Here is a 5,879-nt window from a genome sequence, read left to right as displayed (position 1 = left end):
TTATATATTTGTTCCTGAAACTTAAAAATCTATTTTCATAAATCATAGTTTAATTAGATGATTTTTGTTCAATTTCTAATTTTAAATTATTTTAACAATTGATGATTTAGACAACAAATGTGGTTGCAACATTAGAAGCTATACCTTCAACTTCTTGAGCCTATTGAGCAACACAATCCTATTTCTTACAAGATCAAGTGATTGTTTAGCCTCTAAAAAGAAAAAATATAATGAAAGTTAGATATGCTGTCATCTTTAGAACTAATAAAGTCCACAACAAAAAAACAAATAAATTTAGTTCTTCTCTTTGATAGCGTAGTTTCAATCATTTTGTTCTTTTTAAATATCAGAATATTCTTATAATTGATTTTTAAAAGGGCCAACTTGGATTTATTTGATATTGATTGACATGTCCTAATGGTATTATATTTGGTTTTAATGAAACATTAAATACGTTAGGTTACCATTGACTTGAGGAAAGGGTATATTTAATTTTTTGTTATCCTTTATCCCAACAATTTTAACCTAAATTCTCTTTTAGCTATAGAAGCCCCAATGATTCTGAAATCATGACTCTAAACTTCTCTAGTGTAACCATTAGCTAAGCTTGCTTTAAGCAGAATAACTTTCGCCATTGTAATTTGTCAAATGGGAAAACTACATTTTAAATGATGAGTTAAAAAATTAATTTTAAATTAGGAAATCCACAATTGTACATTAATGGTGAAAATAAATCCAAAGTACACATGTTAGAAAAAATCATTATATGAAGTAAAATAGTATCTAAAATAGTCACACTTGGCTTTTCATAGTCATAACAAAGATTGCATGTGAAGCTATCCGTTATGCTATGTTTGGAAAAGTCAGAGCTTATTTTTGTATGTAATCATTAGACATCGATGATATCCTTTTGATAGAAAATGGTATTAAAATTATAACTAAAACTAAAACTGAGTTCAGCACCAATTTCAAAAATGAAAAATATGAGTGAACATATACGTACATTCTGGATCAATGACATGTTGCCAAATGATATGTTTGGTAAATGCATCCTTCATTGAGAAACTTTTTGCCACTACAATTTATCAACTAGTTGTTGAAAATTTTCAGACCCAAAATTGTCATTTTAGCCCTCATAAATAAAATTTGAACTGATTTTATGAAAAACTTTCAAATGCAGATGGCATGTACATTTTATGTATTTTACACCAGGACCTAGATCCCCAGGTTGTCACCACCTAGAAAAATGATCATTTTTCCCTTGGCCATCCTCACGTCCAATTTTTCACTAATTTTGCAGGACAATCTTAAAAACCCTAAGAATTGCTTTACCCAATATTAGTCTGAATTGTTTTCATCTCTACAAGTCAATTGGAATTCTCAAAACTCTTTACCAGCCTAATTGGATTAGAAATAGTCCATTAATCACCCTTTTCTTTTTTGTCAGCAGAGCATTTGTAGCTCCACTTCTAGTTTTTGAGGTCAAATTCCAGTGTTAGGGCAACCATTTCAAAGAAATATTATCATATTTTCCCATTTCCATTTGTCTGATTACCATTTCTGCTTGATTCGAGTGACTCAACCAGAATTAAGTTGAAATCATATTCTTCAAGGATATGATTATTCTTAATGTCATTCTGAACAATTCTATCTCCAACTAAGATCAATTGTAGTTTTCCTATCACTTTTGTAGTGGCTATATCTGGACATTATTACTAGTGACTTCTAAACTCATTTTTAAGAGATCTGAAATAACAAATTTCAATCCGAACACATAGATGGATTCAATGTCACTGGAGGAGAGTATCAATATGTTTAGTTCTCAAACAAGCCTGAAACCCGTGTTTCTCATTTTACCCTTTGCATTTCCATTCACATGTACAATTTCAGCTTAGTCAATTTTTAAAAATATGATTTCCAATGATAAATTGAGGAATTTTTTAGTCAAACTTGGCACACCTCTTAAACTAAACCCAGTCTATGTCTCAGTGTGGTTAGACTATATACATAGCCTCACAGGGTCGAGTTTTGAGCGAAGAATAAAATTGTTATTTATAAATACGTACATTATTTTTGTATAAACCTGAGTTTGGAGTTATATGAACCAAGTTTTGAGTCCGACCTAAGCCCAATAAAGCTCACATGAGATTTGAGTCAGCTTAGGATTGAGTTCAACCAAGTTCAAACCTAGCTAAACTAGTTGGCTAGGACTAAACTTGGTTTGACCTTAACCCAGTTTGACCTATGTCCAGCTGAGTCTGGGCATAGTTAAGCATAGCTCCACCTCCTAAAAACCAAGTCTAAAACCACAAGACCCACACTTAGCCTAGTTTTGAACCCTACATTTCATAACCTTGATTCATATCACAATATCAAAAGTCAGATATGTAATCTACTTTAATTCAGATCTAAATCTTAATTTGAGACCACCAGATTTAAATTTCTCAATTCAGATCTTGGTCTAGACTTTTAATCCATGTCCTACATCCAATTTGTTCTTAAGATGGTAGAGTAGATCTCCCTCAAATCCATATTGAAATCTGAATCTTTATGTAATTCTAATGTTTAGAACCAATTAATCTAGTGTTAAGACATGTCAGCCATCTAACTTTTTAGATGGATGACACATGTCACCTATCTAACTTCTCAAAATATTGAGACTCCCTAAAATCCAAAGTTTAGACTTCTAACAAAATTTCGGAATAACAAAATTTTGGAACTGTAGGATCCTAAAATTTTGCCTAACTTCAAAATTGTATATCTCTCTAACCAGAAATCATATTGATGATTTGTAAAAATCTCTTATTGCTCTTGCATTTCTAGTTTAGTTTTCTCAAATTTCATCAAATTTTATGTCATTTGGTCCTGCATTTGGTCATTATTCCAAAGCTATTTTCTACAACTTTGAAACTACAAAAATTAGATTCTGAAATTTGTCTAACTTGTGAACTTCATAATTTTTAATTGGAAATTCTGATTTCTGTTACACAAAATCCAGAAGTTAGATCTTTCTATCTAGGCTTTTTCCACAAATATTAGCCAATTTCATGTAAATTTGACCAGTTAATTAGATTACTTATTCAAAACTATTTTTCTGCAACTTTTCTGCTGAATTCTATAGGATGCTATTTTTCATCAAGTTTGTGATATTGTTTCTTACTCTCCGTTTAATATTTCCTAAAACTATAAACTGCTATACATTCTTTGTCATGTTGGCATTCTATCTTCAATTTTTTAGTCCAAAAGGATGTTTTTCACTCCATCAAATTTTGTCATGAAATTTGCTGTTTGAACCGTTTTTCTATAATTTCTATGCATACTATATTTCTGCTCTAACTTTGTCGATTTATAACTTTTTTGTCCATGCATGCACTTTGATTTTGCAAACTCTTGTTAATTCTCTATTATACAAAGAACCTATAGGCCAAATTTCATAGATAACTGAGTCGAGTTGCAGTTATTTTCATTGTTCCAAATGTGGTCATGAAGTCATCAAGCATATTTTGTTACCCCTTACATGTTTTCCTAATTTCTAAATCTTGTTGATTTTCTGTTATGCAAAGAACAAGCAGACCAGCTAGGTTAATCCAAGTTTATTTGTCATGGTTTTAGTCAGACCAACGTACCTCCTCAACCTATTTTGAGACTATGTTTTGCAATTTCATATTTATGTCATAGGTTTTCGGTCCTCTATCATTTGGATCCAAGATGATTTTTCAAATCTATCATTGGAGTTGATTGTCCCATATAGAGAGAGTCTCCTTTGCAAATTTCGTGTCAATCTAATATGGTCAACCTAGATTTTGAATTTGTCAAAGTCAGTGACCTAGTTAAGTTTTTCCTTTTTCTAAACTTTGCAAAATTGTTATGTTTCATCTAGTTAACCTAAGTTCAATTCAATTTTAATACCTAATTTTGTTTTTTTTTTTTAGACTTAGCTAGGTTTTTTGTAACATGTCCTAACTCTCATATAAGATGTCGAGGCTTTCAAAACGTAATTTACATGTTAGTTTATATCCTTGTTATTGTGAATGTTGTGCTTAGTTTTAATATTAAAATGCAGCATTTGATTTCAAATTTTCATTTGAGTTCATTAAGGAATCCAAGCTAGTTCATCACGTAACTCATAATAATAGTCCTTGCATGTGTATTCTTGATCTAGTATAGGTCGTGCATGGCTTTAGCTTTCAAAATCATGCATAATATAATTAGATGTTTTTTAATGTTTGGAGTGCAGTCATATAGCTTGTTTTCACTTTGCATCATACATTCAATTTTCTGACCTTGCACTTATAATTAGGTCCATGTGAGAATCAGTTTGGGTAATCTGCTACACGCATGCAACAATAATTCTTCCATGCACTTGATTCGAACTGACCATTATAAGGATACAAGTTTTCAAAAACAGACTTAAACTGTACAATTTCAAAACTGAACTTGTTTTCAAACTTGTTTTTCAAAACCATTAGGTTTAGACATGATTGAGAACTAAATCCTATATTTAACTTACCTAAAACTACATTAGGTTTCAATGTCCTACTCAAGGCCTAGTATCAAGCCCACTCCAAACCTATCTCACATTGGAATTTAACTAAAACCTTGATCCTAGCTAGGTCTATCTAAGTCAAAACCTTTTGACCCCAAATAAACTATGTGAATATAGAATGGATCCAAATATCATTAATTGAATTTCAGATATTTTAATTTGAATTTGGGTCTAATTAAATCTAGATTTAGAGAATTAGATCATCATTTGGATATTACATTTGAAGCATCAGATCTAGATTTTAAGTAACAGGGTTCATGATTTTGGATCTTATATAGAATTGGATTTCAATTTGGATATTAGATACTATATCTAAAAGTTTGGGTCTTAGATCTTATAATTTTAATCACAATTTCAGACCTTGTGGGATTAGATCCAAATTTGGAATTGGATCAAAGTCTTAGATCTTATAACTTTGGATTTGAAGATTGAACTCAAATCTCAATCTTAGTTAACCCCTTATACCCAAAACTCCCAAATTTCAAACCTTTAGATTTATATCGTTGAATTGGACCATAAAGTATAGTGTGGGTTGTTCCAAAATCAGATCTTGAATCCTGATTTAGATCAAGATATTTTGGATTCCAAAACATAGATCTCTTAAGACCCATGTCCTTAAACCTTAGAAACCGAATCTCGCCTCTGTGTAGTCCTAGTTTGCATGCATTCATATTATACCTATGACTCATTTCATGAATCAATGATGGTACATATCATGAACTGTATCCTAGGGATTTAAATAAACTTTTGTTTAATTCATGCACTCCTATTTCTAAAGATCTGCTTAGATGTTTCAAAATCTCATTTTTTCCAAATTCAAGGCACGTTAGGTTAAAGACAATAATATAACGTTGAATTTGGAGCATTTGGTCTAGTCTATGATCTTATTACCCCTGGTAAAGGCACTAGGAACAGTCAGATTTTATACCGACAGGTCGGGTCGTATATCTCGTAATTTCCCTTAGAAATAAGGGAGCGAGTATTTTTTTTGTTTAACTTTTTTCATATAAACTGTCATATGCAAGATTGCAAAATTTTGCATGTAAACACTAGTACATTCATTTTTTAACACTTATTTATATCGAATGGAATTTTCTTTACTCATGAAGATATATCAATCTTGATTTTTACTTATGGAATTCATTTGTTAAATGATCGATTGAGCAAATGACTCACATAAGTTTATTGTTTCTTTGTATGACTAAATTAGCAGCCATTTATCAAGGTTTATTTAATAGCAAAACTCCTTTGTCAAGTATATGTAATAATCATTCAAATATAACTAAGGAACTCTATAATTTTTTATGGTCTATTTAGGCTTGAGAAGTAGATG

Source organism: Nymphaea colorata, chromosome 7 (assembly GCF_008831285.2).
Source record: "Nymphaea colorata isolate Beijing-Zhang1983 chromosome 7, ASM883128v2, whole genome shotgun sequence".
NCBI classification, from domain to species: Eukaryota; Viridiplantae; Streptophyta; class Magnoliopsida; order Nymphaeales; family Nymphaeaceae; genus Nymphaea; species Nymphaea colorata.
This window is presented reverse-complemented; position numbering follows the sequence as displayed.